The sequence below is a fragment of the Mobula hypostoma genome, chromosome 7, assembly GCF_963921235.1.
Source record: "Mobula hypostoma chromosome 7, sMobHyp1.1, whole genome shotgun sequence".
NCBI lineage: Eukaryota > Metazoa > Chordata > Chondrichthyes > Myliobatiformes > Myliobatidae > Mobula > Mobula hypostoma.
In genome coordinates, this window is record NC_086103.1 from 23913418 (window position 1) to 23931288 (window position 17871).

Sequence of the window (17871 nt, forward strand, 5' to 3'; positions counted from 1 at the left end):
TGGCAAGGTTGAGCAAGTTTGTGCACAGTTCCGTGTGCTTTTCCATCCGTCAGAATGTTCTCAGCATTTTTCAAGGAAAGGACAACTCACCTGATGGCACATCTGGTCTGGTCAAAATAATTCTGATCACATTAATGAAAAAAAAAATCATGCTTAAAAAAAAGTTATGCTGCTGATTTTCTTGGCACTATTCTGTCAATATCTTAGTGAATCTCAATGAAAGACAATCACTTTGCCTTCAGCTGTTCTATACGCTTCTATAGGTAAGTTACAGAAAATTTAAAATTGTCATCAACAGTGTTTTAACTATTACATTCGAACATAACTGAATTATGTGGTTAAATTATGGGTTTCAAAGGTTTCAAAGGTACATTTAATGTCAGAGAAATGTACATCGTGCAATTCTTTTTCTTCACAACTATCCAGAAAACAATGCCCCAAAGAATGAATGACAGTTCAATGTTAGAACCCACAAGTCCCCCTCAGCTCCCCCATCCCACGAGTAAGCAGCAGCAAAGTGACGATCTCCCCTCCTCCACCAGCAACTAAAAAGCATCAGCACTCCCCACTGAGCACTCAACCGTGCAGCAAAGCATCAATAAAGACACAGGCTTGCAGTACCCCAAAGATTATTTGTTCACCCAGTAATTCAACATACCACCAGGCTTATAAGGGAATAAGAATTGTCCCCGTTTCACAGCAAGAGGGGAGACATAACAAACAACTCGCTGATATATGACGTTAAAAGTCTGTTGTGTTGCTTTTTTTGAGCTCTGTGCCCAAAGAACGCAAGTCTCTGGGCACACAGCCAGCAGACAGCTTGCTGCTTTTGATTTTCCGTCTCCCACGACACACCGATTACCTGCAGAGGCACCGAACTCAAGTCCGCCTGCTTCCAGAGCCACGAAATTCTGGAGCCCCAAAGGTGAGCTAGTTCTCTAGGCCACGTCCTTGGTATGTGAAATAGCGGCCAATCATGAAACCCCGCGGTCAGGTCCCGTTCCCACAAAGAACCGAAGTCAGCGTGTAACTCCAGGTCAGGGTCTTCAGAAGAACCCTGAAAGGGAAAAATAGAGATATTAGGTATGAATGAAACTTTGACTAATATTTGGTGATATAGTTATCCCTATAGTCTTACTAGTTTAGGATTTTCTGTGATGTCTTGTGCATTTGCTACTTTAGTCCAGTGATAAAGGTGATATTCCACAGAATTTCATCTTGGAAAGTTTTTTTTTTAAGTTGTACTTTATTGGGCTGCTTCAGGAAGTTAAAGGCATAGATAGAAAATAATGTATATGGTCTGGTTTATAAAATATATTGCTGGGGAATGAATGGCCTATTTAATTTCACATTGAAGGGCTCAGGAAGAATGCTTGTGCACATTCAGTGACATTTTCCAGTGTGCTACACACAGTATTGCTGTCATTACTCTGCCCCCTGAGGGAACGACTTGGCTGACAGGTGAGTAAGCTGCTTTGGAGAATTCATGAGTGAAATTTCTTCTGTCCTTGCACTTCTTCAATTCTCAAGTTGATTGCTGTCACTTGCAGGTCTAAAATATGACAGTTACACTTCGTGGATATTTAGTTTAAATCCTAAATTCTTTCCTTAATTTTACAAGTGGCTATTTGGTACATTTTGCTTGTGCCTGTTCATTTAAAGAGGTACCCAATCCATTTCTTAGAAAATGAAAACATACTTTTTGCTGAAAATTTTAAAATCACAAACTGCCCAGTTTATTTGGGACAACTCTGCACTGATGGACTATTGTGTTTTGAGAGAATGTAATGTGAATGGTGTTTTGCATGTGACGGGTTCAGCCTTCAGAGAATATGGAAAAGCAGACGGAAAGAAGCATTGGTTTTGAACATCATTAGAGAGCTAACAGCCTCTGGCTATACTGGGGCAACCAAATTATTGATGAAGCTGTACAAAGGTCATTGTTAAATCATAGTGATTTAAAATACCCGATTTATAGTTGTATGTGTTAAGTGGTTGCAACCAAAAAAAGTTCTTGTTTTGGGGGCACATGTATCTTACAAAGTGAAGAAATTCATTCTTAATTGACCAATGTGGTCTAGCTGCCATTAGCCATGCTCTCCCAAATCCACTCAATAGGAGTTCTAAAGACTGGCAATAAATCCAGTCCTGCTGAGGGTTTTGACCCAAAACGTCGACTGTACTTCTTTCCATAGATGCTGCCTGGCCTGCTGAGTTCCTCCAGCACTTAGTGTGTGTTGCTCAGGTTTCCAGCATTTGCAGAATCTCTCTTGTTTTTGACTGACAATAAGTGCCTGCTTTACTGGTGGCATTCCAACCCCAAAAGACATGTATTAAAGAGCATTTTCACTGCAAGATTGCAATAGATTGCTTTCAACATAACCCATGTACATTGACGTGTTTTGTAGCAAAGCATCTGCTTTAGTTGCTTCCATGAGATGAGAAGAAGATGCCTTCCAGAAAGTTGTCAAGATCAGAACCTATTTGATTTTGGGTATAATTGCAAGCAAAATTGGACAACCCGGAAGCTGACTAGGTGACCCACTGATGTACATTTCCCAGTCAGTGGGAAACATTACAATCCATCCCACAGGACACTTTAATATGTAGGAATATAACAATATTTTCAAATTTAAAACTACTCCAGAATCTGGGTGCATTTCATGACAATTTCCATCAACTATATGATATTTTTGTTTGAATTGTATAATCATTTGGGATTTGTTTCTTCTTCACACATGTCAGTGTTGATGCAGTTTCTTAAATTAAGAATAACCTTTATATATTAAGGGCATCAAAAGTTATGAGAAGAAGGCAGGAGTATGGATTTGAGAGGGATAATAAATCAGCCATAATGGAATGCCAGAACAGACTGGATGGGCCAATTGGCCTAATTCTGTTCCTGTATCTTATGGTTTTATGATATAGTAATTTATCTTTAGCCATACAAGGATTTTGTAGATTACTTTAACTTGCAACCAACCACATACATCAAATCTGCATTATTATAATGGACTGAATTGCATTTTTCTCAATTATCCATGATGTTTCATTGAATGGATTAACTTAGCCCCAACACTCCATTTGAAAGTGAAATACAATAAATTGTCCACCTGGGAAGCCTGTACAGATAATTAATCTTTCACATGCCATTTGAATTATCCCTGTAGCCGCAGAGAGTCCTCTTGGTTTGTTTTAATGTAGTTCATTTCCTGCTGATATATAGAAATGAATGAAGTAATGCATACAGCCCTTTGTTATATGGTCTCTGAGCAGCAATATTATAGTATTTAGTTGACAGTCTTTGGTGGTTATGTATAGCAAACAAATGGAATGCAGTTGCAGATGCACCTCAAGAAGAAAATAAGTTGAGTACAGGAAGAAAGAAGTAAGTACAAATACAGAAGTATACCAAAAGAGGTGTGGAGCTCAAAATGAGAAATTTCTTTAAGTTGTTAGAATGATGGTACAAATGAAAGCAATAGATATTCCATGGACTCAGGTTTTTACAATGGGACCGTGGAACTCAAAAATTACAGGAATTTCAAGAATGTAGATTTGCAAGCCTCCAATCAGTGGGCAAACCTTCGGCACACATACCCAAAATGGCCTGTGCATAGATTTTACATAAAAACATAAGAACTAGGAGCTGGAATAGGCCATCTGGCCCATCAAGCCTGCCCCGCCATTGAATAAGATCATGGCTGATCTGTCCGTAAACTCAGCTCCATCTACCTGCCCTTTCCCCATAACCCTTAATTCCCATAGAACCATAGAACACTACAGCACAGTAAACAGGCCATTCGCCCTTCTAGTTTGTGCCGAAACTTTATTCCGCCAGTCCCATTGACCTGCTCCTAGTCCATAACCCTCCAGACCTCTCCCATCCATGTATCTATCCAATTTGTACTTAAAACTTAAGAGTGAGCCTGCATTTACCACGTCAGATGGCAGCTCGTTCCACACTCCCACCACTCTCTGAGTGAAGAAGTTCCCCCTGAACCTTTCCCCTTTCACCCTAAAGCTATGTCCTCTGATATTTATCTCTCCTAATCTAAGTGGAAAGAACCTATGCACATTTACTCTGTCTATACCCCTCATAATTTTGTAAACCTCTATCAAATCCCCCCTCATTCTTCTATGCTCCAAGGAATAAAGTTCTAACCTGTTCAATCTTTCCCTGTAACTCAACTCCTGAAGACCCGGCAACATCCTAGTAAATCTTCCCTGCACTCTTTCAATCTTACTGATCTCCTTCCTATAGTTAGGTGACCAGAACTGCACACAATACTCAAATTTGGCCTCACCATTGTCATATACAACCTCACCGTAACCTCTGAACTCCTATACTCAATACTTTGATTTATGAATGCCAGGATACCAAAAGCCTTCTTTACAACCTTGTCTACCTGTGATGCCACTTTCAGGGAATTATGTATCTGAACTCCCAGATCCCTTTGCTCCTCCGCACTCCTCAGTGCCCTATCATTTACTGTGCATGTCCTACCTCGATTTGCCCTTCCAAAATGCAACACCTCACACTTGTCTGCATTAAATTCCATCTGCCATTTTCTGGCCCATTTTTCCAGTTGGTCCAGATCCCTCTGCAAGCTTTGAAAGCCTTCCTCGCTGTCCACAATGCCTCCAATATTAGTGTCATCAGCAAACTTGCTGATCCAATTTACCACATTATCATCTAGATCATTGATATCGACAACAAACAACAATGGTCCCAGCACAGATCCCTGAGGCACACCACTAGTCACAGGCCTCCAGTCTGAGAAGCAATCATAGAAACATAGAAAACATAGTAAACCTACAGCACAATACAGGCCCTTCGGCCCACAAAGTTGTGCCGAACATGTCCCTACCATAGAAATTACTAGGCTTACCCATAGCCCTCTATTTTACTAAGCTCCATGTACCTATCCAAAAGTCTCTTAAAAGACCCTGTCACATCCGCCTCCACCACCATTGCCGGCAGCCCATTCCACGCACTCGCCACTCTCTGAGTAAAAAACTTACCCCTGAGATCTCCTCTGTACCTACTCCCCAGCACCTTAAACCTGTGTCCTCTTGTGGCAACCATTTCAGCCCTGGGAAAAAGCCTCTGACTATCCACACAATCAATGCCTCTCATCATCTTATACACCTCTATCAGGTCACCTCTCATCCTCCGTCACTCCAAGGAAAAATGGCCGAGTTCACTCAACCTATTCTCATAAGGCATGCTCCCCAATCCAGGCAACATCCTTCTAAATCTCCTCTGCACCCTTTCTATGGCTTCCACATCCTTCCTGTAGTGAGGCGACCAGAACTGAGCACAGTACTCCAAGTGGTGTCTGACCAGGGTCCTATATAGCTGCAACATTACCTCTTGGCTCCTGAATTCAAATCCACAATTGATGAAGGCCAATACACCGTACGCCTTCTTAACCACAGAGTCAACCTGTGCAGCTGCTTTGAGCGTCCTATGGACTCGGACCCCAAGATCCCTCTGATCCTCCACTCTGCCAAGAGTCTTACCATTAATACTATATTCTGCCATCATATTTGACCTACCAAAATAAATCACTTCACACTTACCTGGGTTGAATTCCATCTGTCATTTCTCAGCCCAGTTTTGCATCCTATCAATGTCCTGCTGTAACCTCTGACAGTCCTCCACACTATCCACAACACCTCCAACCTTTGTGTCATCAGCAAATTTAATAACCCATCCCTCCACTTCCTCATCCAGGTCATTTATAAAAATCACTAAGAGTAAGGGTCCCAGAACAGATCCCTGAGGCACTCCACTGGTGACTGACCTCCATGCAGAATATGACCCGTCTATAACCACACTTTGCCTTCTGTGGGCAAGCCAGTTCTGGATCCACAAACCAATGTCCCCTTGGATCCAATGCCTCTTTACTTTCTCAATCAGCCTTGCTTGGGGTACCTTATCAAATGCCTTGCTGAAATCCGTATACTATAGGTATACAATCATCCACTACCACTCTCTGTCTTCTCCCACACAGCCAATTTTCGAATCCAGTTTACAACCTTTCCATGGATACCTCATGTCTTAACCTTCTGAACTAACCTCCCATGTGGGACCTGGTCAAAGGCCTTACTAAAGTCCGTGTGAACACCATCCACAGCCTTTTCTTCATCTATTTTCTTGGTAACCTCTTTGAAAAACTCTTCAAGATTCAATAAGGACGATCTACCACGCACAAAGCCATGCTGACTATCCTTAATCAGCCCCTGGCTGCCCAAATAATTGTATATCCGATCTCTCAGAACACCTTCCAATAATTTACCTACTACTGATATCAGGCTCACTGCCCTGTAATTACCTGGTTTACTTTTGGAGCCATTTTTAAACAATGGTATAACGCATAAGTATGGCGGGAGGAGAAGATGGTGGCACGATGCTGCTCGCAGCGGCCACTCCATGGTGATGTCTGTTATTTGTCAAGTAGGGTGCCGTGCACAATCCTGATTTGATGGAGACGGACGTGAGAACACAGAGGACCATCTGTTGAAACTTCTGAAATGCCTGCTTCGCTGCTGCTGCTACTGTGTGATCCAGAATCTCCGGAGGAGAAGGCCCCAAGTCCTCGGTTTTGCTTGTTGCTCGGCGGCCGGGGTGAGGTCGAAGCGCTCAGCAGAGGATGGTGCTTGGAGAGGGTGTGTCGGAGGGGCTGGTCAGAGGTTCGAAGTTTTTGGACGGACTGAGAGTCCGCTGCGGTCGGGCGCTTCCAATGGTGCTGCATCGGCAAGTTGGCGGCGCTTGGAGGTTCATGGCAGGGAGGGTTCCTCCCTTCTGCCGCCTGCGTGAGATGATGAGTCTATCGGGACTTTAAGACTTTTTTTTTACCGTGCCCACGGTCTGCTCTTTATCAAATTATGGTATTGCTTTGCACTGCTGTAACTATATGTTATAATTATGTGGTTTTGTCAGTTTTAGTCTTGGTTTGTCCTGTGTTTTCTTGTGATATCATTCTGGAGGAACGTTGTATCATTTTTTAATGCATGCATTTCTAAATGACAATAAATGAGGACTGAACGTCCTCATAATCTAATCTAATCTAACGTGAGTTACCCTCCAATCCTCTGGCACCACACCTGTGGCTATGGACATTTAAAATATTTCTGCCAGGGCCCCTGTAATTTCTACACTAGTCTCTCTCAAGTTCCGAGGAAATATCATGTCAGGCTGGAGGGATTTATCTACCGTTATTCACTGTAAGGCAGCAAGCACCTCCTCCTCTTTAATCTCTAGTTGTTCCATGACAAATACTGATGCATAAAACTGTTTAAGATCTCCCCCATCTCATGAGGCTTCACACATAGACAGCCACCTGGATCTTCTAGGGGACCAATTTTGTCCTTTACTATCCTTTTACTCGTAGAAACCCTTCGGGTTTACCTTCACATTATCTGCCAAAGCAACCTCATGTCTTCTTTTTGCCTTCCTGATTTCCTTCTTTTGTATTTTCTTACATTTTCTATACTCTTCATTTGTTCTTTGTTGCCTATACCTGCTATACACCTCTCTCTTATTCTAAACCGGATCGCCAATATCCCTTGAAAACCAAGGTTCCCTTTGCCTGTTAACTTTGCCTTTAATCCTGGCAGGAACATGCAAACTCTGCACTCTCAAAATTTCACCTTTGAAGGCCTTCCATTTACTGAACACATCCTTGCCAGAAAACAATTTATCCCAATCCACTCTTCCTAGATTCTTTCTCATTTCCACAAAATTAGCTCTTCTCCAATTTAGAACCTCAACTCAAGGACCAGACCTATCCTTATCCATAATTAACGTGAAACTAATGACATTATGGTCACTGGACCCAAAATGTTCACGGACACATACTTCTGTCACCTGACCTGTCTGGTTCCCTAATAGGAGATCAAGTATTGCATCCTCTCTTGCAGGTATCTCTATATATTGATTTAGAAAACTTTCCTGAACATATTTGACAAACTCCAAGCCATCTAGCCCTTTCACAGTGAGGGAGTCCCAGTCAATATGTGGAAAGTTAAAATCCCCTACTATTACAACTTACATACATCAAAGTTGCTGGTGAACGCAGCAGGCCAAGCAGCATCTATAGGAAGAGGCGCAGTCGACGTTTCAGGCCGAGACCCTTCGTCAGGACTAACTGAAGGAAGAGTGAGTAAGGGATTTGAAAGCTGGAGGGGGAGGGGGAGATGCAAAATGATAGGAGAAGACAGGAGGGGGAGGGATAGAGCCGAGAGCTGGACAGGTGATAGGCAAAAGGGGATACGAGAGGATCATGGGACAGGAGGTCCGGGAAGAAAGACAAGGGGGGTGGGGGGGTGACCCAGAGGATGGGCAAGAGGTATATTCAGAGGGACAGAGGGAGAAAAAGGAGAGTGAGAGAAAGAATGTGTGCATAAAAATGAGTAACAGATGGGGTACGAGGGGGAGGTGGGGCCTTAGCGGAAGTTAGAGAAGTCGATGTTCATGCCATCAGGTTGGAGGCTACCCAGACGGAATATAAGGTGTTGTTCCTCCAACCTGAGTGTGGCTTCATCTTTACAGTAGAGGAGGCCGTGGATAGACATGTCAGAATGGGAATGGGATGTGGAATTAAAATGTGTGGCCACTGGGAGATCCTGCTTTCTCTGGCGGACAGAGCGTAGATGTTCAGCAAAGTGGTCTCCCAGTCTGCGTCAGGTCTCACCAATATATAAAAGGCCACATCGGGAGCACCGGACGCAGTATATCACCCCAGTCGACTCACAGGTGAAGTGATGCCTCACCTGGAAGGACTGTTTGGGGCCCTGAATGGTGGTAAGGGAGGAAGTGTAAGGGCATGTGTAGCACTTGTTCCGCTTACACGGATAAGAGCCAGGAGGGAGATCAGTGGGGAGGGATGGGGGGGACGAATGGACAAGGGAGTTGTGTAGGGAGCAATCCCTGTGGAATGCAGAGAGAGGTGGGGAGGGAAAGATGTGCTTAGTGGTGGGATCCCGTTGGAGGTGGCGGAAGTTACGGAGAATAATATGTTGGACCCGGAGGCTGGTGGGGTGGTAGGTGAGGACCAGGGGAACCCTATTCCTAGTGCGGTGGTGGGAGGATGGAGTGAGAGCAGATGTACGTGAAATGGGGGAGATGCGTTTAAGAGCAGAGTTGATAGTGGAGGAAGGGAAGCCCCTTTCTTTAAAAAATGAAGACATCTCCCTCGTCCTAGAATGAAAAGCCTCATCCTGAGAGCAGATGCGGCGGAGACGGAGGAATTGCGAGAAGGGGATGGCGTTTTTGCAAGAGACAGGGTGAGAACAGGAATAGTCCAGATAGCTGTGAGAGTCAGTAGGCTTATAGTAGACATCAGTGGATAAGCTGTCTCCAGAGACAGAGACAGAAAGATCTAGAAAGGGGAGGGAGGTGTCGGAAATGGACCAGGTAAACTTGAGGGCAGGGTGAGAGTTGGAGGCAAAGTTAATAAAGTCAACGAGTTCTGCTCCCTTGTCCATTCGTCCCCCCCATCCCTCCCCACTGATCTCCCTCCTGGCACTTATCCGTGTAAGCGGAACAAGTGCTACACATGCCCTTACACTTCCTCCCTTACCACCATTCAGGGCCCCAAACAGTCCTTCCAGGTGAGGCATCACTTCACCTGTGAGTCGACTGGGGTGATATACTGCGTCCGGTGCTCCCGATGTGGCCTTTTATATATTGGTGAGACCCGACGCAGACTGGGAGACCGCTTTGCTGAACATCTACGCTCTGTCCGCCAGAGAAAGCAGGATCTCCCAGTGGCCACACATTTTAATTCCACATCCCATTCCCATTCTGACATGTCTATCCACGGCCTCCTCTACTGTAAAGATGAAGCCACACTCAGGTTGGAGGAACAACACCTTATATTCCGTCTGGGTAGCCTCCAACCTGATGGCATGAACATCGACTTCTCTAACTTCCGCTAAGGCCCCACCTCCCCCTCGTACCCCATCTGTTACTCATTTTTATGCACACATTCTTTCTCTCACTCTCCTTTTTCTCCCTCTGTCCCTCTGAATATACCTCTTGCCCATCCTCTGGGTCACCCCCCCCCTCCTTTTCTTTCTTCCCGGACCTCCTGTCCCATGATCCTCTCGTATCCCCTTTTGCCTATCACCTGTCCAGCTCTCGGCTCCATCCCTCCCCCTCCTGTCTTCTCCTATCATTTTGCATCTCCCCCTCCCCCTCCAGCTTTCAAATCCCTTACTCACTCTTCCTTCAGTTAGTCCTGACGAAGGGTCTCGGCCTGAAACGTCGACTGCGCCTATTCCTATAGATGCTGCTTGGCCTGCTGCGTTCACCAGCAACTTTGATGTATGTTGCTTGAATTTCCAGCATCTGCAGAATTCCTGTTGTTTACTATTACAACTTTCTGTTTCTTACATCAGTCTGCTATCTCTCTACAGATTTGTTACTCCAATTCTCTCTGGCTATTGGGCGGTCTATAATACAACCCTATTAGTGTGGTCACACCTTTCCTGTTCCTGAGCTCCACCCATATGGCCTCTGTAGACAAGCCCTCCGGGCTGTCTTGTCTACATACAGCTGTGATATTTTCCCCTACTATGTAAAAATCTATCTAACTGTATCTTCAATATATTTAGTGAAGAATCCTCAACTTTGTTGTCACTCACCATGGAGTCTTGCCCCATGATTCTTTAAACTGAAACCATAATAGAAAGCCAATTATAATGATCTTTAGTGCCAAATTTTAAGTGATATTTTACAACCCGATGTTTTCACTGCAGGCATCTCATGCCAGCTAGACATTTGCAGGAACATGCGATGTTGGATTACTTTTGAAAACCTCAGAGACCAGATGAACACATCAGTGTTTGGATAGTAAATGGTTGCAGTAATAATACTATTCGAAAATGATGTTATCTTTCAATTGTCTTTTAAAAGATTGCTATTAACAATTTGTGAACATATTGTCTTAAATGCTTCATTTATTTCAATCCATCTCTGGTATACTTTTATTAATAGTAGAATAATGAATGCACATATATAAACATCAAGACTCATCCTTTTTCCTTAAAGTCCATAATTACTGTTAGTTATTCATTAATCAAAGATAATCTCTGTTCAAAATTACTATGCCACACAAGAGAATTTTTTGCAAACTTATTGCCAATTTAGGCACATGATCTCAAAGAGGTTTGCCACCCCTGGCTCCAATTGTTAAAGCTAAAAGTCATTTGTCATGCAAGCTATTGTAATTTCATTCAGAGTGAGTGACCTCCACTGTATTCACCTGAGTCCATTTTCAAAAGGATATATATTGCTTTATCTGTAGTCAGCTGAGAATTTGGAAAATTTCAGAATTCAGGCAGAAGATGGCTTGTGGAAGCTCTACTATTCAAGAGAAACCTGACGGCACTAACTTATATCCCTTATAACTCAGTCTTCATTAGAGGGATGGAGGTGGACAGGATCAGTAACTTTAAATTTCTTGCCATTACCATATCGAGGGATCCGTCCTGGGACCAGCACACAAGTGCCACCACAAAGAATGGTGAAAGAAAGGAAAAGAAAGTAAACTGCCTCCACTTTCTTTTAGCTTTGTGTAGATTTAGCATGTCGTCAAAAACTTTGACAAACTTCTATAGATGTGTGGTGGACTGTTTGCATAACGACCTGGTATAGAAACATAAATGGCCAGGAATGGAAAAGTTGACAAAAAGTGGTGGATACAGCACAGTCCATCACAGGCATCGATGAGCCTCCCCATCAATGAGCACGTTTACAAGGAGCGCTGTCACAAGAAAGCAACATTCATGATCAAGGCTCCCCACCATCCAGGCCATGCTTTCTTCCCACTGCTACCATCAGCCAGGAGGTACCAGAGCTTTAGGTTCCACAGCACCAGGCTCAGGAGCAGCTACTACCCTGTGACCATCAGGATCCTGCACCAGCGAGGACAACTTCACTCGCTTCGATGTTGAACTGACACCACAACCTATAGGTTCACTTTTAAGGCTCTAAAACTCAGGAGGAGGAAACTGGAGCTCCCTGAGTCAGTCTCCATTGGAGCAGCGGAGACAGAGAGGATCAGCTTTAAATTCCTTAGTGTTTTCAATTCAGAGGATCTGTCTTGGGTCCATAACATAGATGCCATTACAAAGAAAGCACGGCAACGTCTCTACTTTCTGAGAAATTTGCAAAGATTTGGCATGTCATCTAAAACTTCGACAAACTTGTGTCATGGCTTGGGATGGGAACACATAAGCCCTTGCATGGAAAAGCCGACAAGCGGGAGTGAATGTGGCTCAGTCCATCATGGGTAAAGCCCTCTCCACCATTGAACACATCTGTAGGAAGTGCTGTCACAGAAAAGCAGCATCCATCATCAAGGACCCCCACCATCTAGGCCATGCTTTCTTCTCATTGCTGTCATCAGAAAGAAGGTACAGGACTTGCACTACCAGGTTCAGGAACAGTTATTAACTCTCAAGCATCCGGCTCTTGAACCAAAGAGGATAACTTCCTTCAACTTCACTTGCCCCATCATTGAACTGTTCCCTCTAACTATGGACCCACTTTCAAAGACTCTTCATCTCATGTTCTCGATGTTTACTGCTTATAGTTTTATTATTATTATTATTTCTATTTTTTCTCTTTCTTTTTGTATTTGCACAGTTAGTTTTTTTTTGCGCATTCACTGTTGTCTGGCCTATTGATCTTCCATTGACTTAATTGTGTTTCTTGTATTTACTGTGAATGCCGCAGGAAATGAATCTCAGGGTAGTATATTGTGACATACGTGTACTTGGATAGTAAATTTACTTTGAACTTTGAACTCATTTTATCAGTACTATTTATTTACTTTTTTATCATTTGATCTGTTTGTCTTTTGCGCATTGGCTATTTGTCAGTCTTTGTTATTTATAGTTTATCATAAATCCTATTGTATTTTTTTATTTTCTTGTAAATCACTGCATGAAAATAAATCTCTAGCTAGTATATAGTGACAGATATTTACTATGCACTTTGAATTTGATTTCCCTTTATATCTGAAAATATATCAATCACTGTCTGGATGATACCTAGCTAACTGAAATCTCATCCTCAGAAGGCATTACAAAGTGCATTGTATTGTTGTCAGCATGTTGTACTATAACTTTGAAATTTATTGCATTGACTTCATTTCGTCCAATCAAAGGCCGATGGAGCCATAATCTTAAAAAGGAGATAAAGTCAAAGATTCACTGCCTTCTGCATGAAGAAATCTTTCTTCAACTTTCTCCTTATTTCTGATTTTGAGATTACAATCCTAGTTCTGGATCCCTTGTCCAGGGTAAAGCCCATAATGAGATCTACCTATTAATGTTTGTAAGAATCTGATCTCATCTCATTTTTCCAGAGTAGGGGTTCCCAACCTTTTTTATGGCAGGGACTATTACCATTAACTAAGGCTTCCGTGGACCCCAGTTTCAGAACCCCTGCTCTGGAAAGTATGTATCTATCTGAAAACCTCTTAAGCACAACTATTGTGTCTGCTTCCACCACAACCCAGAGCAGGCCATTCTATGCACCTATCACTCTGTACCACGCCCCACACATCTCCTTTAAACTACACCCCCTCCTGCTCACACCTTAAATACATGTCCTCTGGTATTTGAGTTCTCAATTTATCCACAAGCACGTGTCCTTTATATAACATGTAGCACATTACTGATTGAGGATGTCGCAATGGACAAGCTTTCTCCCTAAAATTATTTTCTGCTGTGATCTAATGTAAGAGCCAGAGAAGTCACACAGCAAACATCTACTGACAAACCTTTGTTTCTTTTTATTTTTCCCTGGGTTGGAACAGTACCATAATGGTAGTGTAACTCTTCTCAGCGCTAGTGATCTGGCTTCCATTGCCACCACTGTCTGGAAGGAGCTCGTATATTCTCCATGTGACCACGTGGGTTTCCTTTTTCCTCTCACATTCCAAAGACAAACGGGTTAGGGTTAGTGAGTTATGTTAGTGCTGGAAGCATGGCAACACTTGTGGACTGCCCCCAGCACATATAACCATATAACCATATAACAATTACAGCACGGAAACAGGCCATCTTGGCCTTTCTAGTCCTTGCCGAACACATACCCTATCCTAGTCCCACCGACCTGCACTCAGCCCATAACCCTCCATTCCTTTCCTGTCCATATATCTATCCAATTTAACTTTAAACGACAACATAGAACGTGCCTCAACCACTTCTGCTGGAAGCTCGTTCCACACAGCTACCACTCTCTGAAAAAAGAAGTTCCCCCTCATGTTTTCCCTGAACTTTTGTCCTCACACTCTCAACCCATGTCCTCTTGTTTGAATCTTCCCCACTCTCAATGGAAAAGGTCTAACCACATCAACTCTATCAATCCCCCTCATAATTTTAAACACCTCTATCAAGTCTCCCCTCAACCTTCTACGCTCCAAAGAATAAAGACCTAACTTGTTCAACCTTTCTCTGTAACTTAGGAGATGAAACCCAGGCAACATTTTCGTAAACCTCCTCTATACTCTCTCAATTTTACTGACATCTTTCCTATAATTCGATGACCAGAACTGTACACAATACTCCAGATTTGGCCTTACCAATGCCTTATACAAATTCAACATTACATCCCAACTCCTATACTCAATGTTCTGATTAATAAAGGCCAGCAAACCAAAAGCTTTCTTCACCACCCTATCCACATGAGATTCCATCTTTAATCCACATGCTTTGATTGTTCTGATGTTTGTTAAGGGATAAATATTTGCCAGATCACTTCTAGTGCTCTTGAAATAATGACTTGAGCTCCTTTCAATCCATCCAAAGAGCAGATAGTATCTGCAACAGAGTAATACTCTCTCAGTATTGCATGAAACAATTAGCCCACACTCACATACTGAACCCTTTTATGTGGGATTGAACATACATTGAACATACAACCTTCAGATTCAGAGGTGAGAATGCTGGCAACTAAGCCACACCTGAGATGGAAACTGGCACCTAAATTTTTCGGGAAAGCATAAATAGCACTGGTTCAGCTTGGCGTTCAGAGTGCAGAGTAACAATGAGTCAGGTTGTCAGGGAGAAATGGAACAGTGTGATTTTAGCAATCACTGCCTAGCTCAGCTTTATTTTTAATACAGTGGAAAGAGAATTTTCAAGCACCGTGGATTTAATTATGCTTTTGGAAAAAGATAACAATATACTTTTATTATAGTTATAATTGGAGCTTCCAAATAAGATGGCTTTGAATGTACGAAAACTAAATTTGAATTATGCTAATGACATTGAGATTCATGCAGATTTATATGAAAAATTAATATGGGTTTACAAATAGTTTTTCCAGCCTCACTAATAAGGAGCAGTAGTTATCAATCATCTCAGATTCCTGTACTATCCGTAATATCACAATTTTCCACTCAGAATTCTCACAAAGAAGCCTTTCACCTCTCGTTCATCAGTTATAAAAGCTACATTCTCTTAGTGTTTGAGTTTACATTCTGCATTTTAGTAATTCATCCACTGCAAATGAATTCCTGGGTTTCTTTCAATGTGCAAATCTTTTGGTCTATCACCATTCTAAATGCATTCTTGCCTGGCTGTTAGATTGCACTATTTTTTTTGGTGCAGGGAAAAATTTAGTGCTAATATAAAATTTGGTCCCTCATGAAAAAAACACACAATTGTAAAACATCGTTAAGGTGATTTTATTTCCAGTAAAATGAGCTATAATAAGGCTTGCCTGAACCCCAACCACATCTCCCATCGTTTTGTCCCTCGGTGAAGTTGTCATCGCTTTACATACACCCCCAGCAGCTTACAGCCAGCAACTACATGGAGTGACTGCTGTGGAGAAGGCAGAAGGCGCAGTAGAGAGATAGATCTTTCTCTCATCCACTCAAAGTGACTTGTACAGGACTGTGCAAAAGTCTTAGGCTCACAAATATAGGCGAGGGTGCCTAAGACTTTTGCACAGTACTGTATTTGTCAATGTAGAGCGGAGAACGAGTTTGTAAATCTGGTGGGAGCAAACGATGTTGAGAATAGTGAGAGTGAAGCCCCATGGGAGGGGTGTGGGGCAGGTGGCAGAGGAGTGCCATGGATGCAAGGTGGCGGTAGGTGCCAACACACCCAGCCCTGAGAGACCAGGCAAGGTCACTTGATTCCAAACAATTGGTCTATTGCTCATTACAGGATGTCTCTCTGGTGTTTCCGGCTCCCTTCACCTTTTCCTAACCATGATTCCCCTCTCCCTGCCCCTTCCCACTCTTAGTCCATAATAGAGGCCCATATCAGAATGAGATTTATCATCACTCACATAGGTCATGACATTTTTTTTTGCAGCAGTGCAGTGCAATATATAAATTTATATATATATATATTCCTAAGACTCTTGCACGGTATGGTACTATAGCTACAGCTTAAAAAGATACATGCAGAGAGGAAGATCTTATTTACTATGCAGGGTTGGTCAGAGCAGAAGGTTTGCCAGCATCATTATAGGAAGTGTGTGACTTGAGTGATTACAGGAATCTCTTCCCATTGTGGATGTCCCTGCACAGTAGACCAATGTCAAAGGAAATTCCTGCCCACTCACATGATACATCAAGGTGACTTGCAAATGACTATGCATTTATACCGGGGAGATTCTTGCAGAAAACTGTAATTTATGCAGAGGTCTAAGTTCATTAGGCGAGGCAATTCTAATTAGGAAATGCAGAGATGTTACAATCAGCTTTATAAATAATCAGAGCAAGGATACATTTAGTCATGTATTATATTCATTAGTGATGGATCAGTAAAGTGGGAAATGAGAGATTTTTGTATCATCTGGCAACCATCTATCTATTAGTTTTCAATGCTGTCAGAGAAGATCACTCCTCTACTTTAGCATTGGGCACTATGAATTGCAGGCACATCTGGATAAAATTCTCTCAATCTGGAAGCCCCTTTTAGCATGTGCGGACAATTCATTCTTCTTCCAGTCCACTGAAAATGAGGCTATGGATGTTGACTTCCATTGTAGCTGCCTTCTTTGTCCAGCATCCTCAGCTGGCCCTTTATCCTCTGCCTTCTAGCCTTCAGAGAACGGGTCTTCTTGCTACTTTTCCTCTTGCGCTGGTAGTTGAGTACAATTTGCTAGATTGTGGAGATTGCAGTCCAAGGTGTTAAAGTGTCCAAATCTGTAGGGCACCCGCAGATTAATACTGTCAACAAAATTTCATCTTTAGGAGACCAGTGGTATTTTCCACTAATATCCTCGTGTGGACTTCGTTATATCTATGCCCAGATCTTGTATTTGGGAAAACGTACTGGTGGCGATGTGGAGATACACCACTACCAAAGGAGATGTAAGGTGCTCCTTCACTCTGCTAGCGTGCAGGTCACCCTTGGACAAGGTGAACTTGCTTAGCCCCCAGTCAGGTGAAGTCATGGGAGCAGGTGGTATATGGTCCTATGAGCAGCTGGTGCATATCATGTCCTGGTTATGCGGCCACTGACATTTACCCCAAAGACTATTGCAATTCATCCAGCATTTGGCAACCCACAGGTTCTCTCTCACCCTAGTAAGGGAGAGCAATGTGTCCCCCATTTTCACAGCGAGACAACCGGCTGGTTTACGATGTTAAAGAGTACATTTCATCACTTTTTACGAGCTCTGTGCCTGAAGATCGCAAAGCTCTCGGGTCTTTGGGCCCACAGCCATAGATTTTTCAGCCTCCCCAACGACACACGAGTCTCCTGCCGTGACACTGACCCTCGATCCGCTTCCAAACAATAGGTCGCCTCTCAGGCTGACCCCTTAGAATGCCGAACATCGGCCGCTCCTGAAACCCCGAGAATGGGTCCCATTCCTGTAAAGAA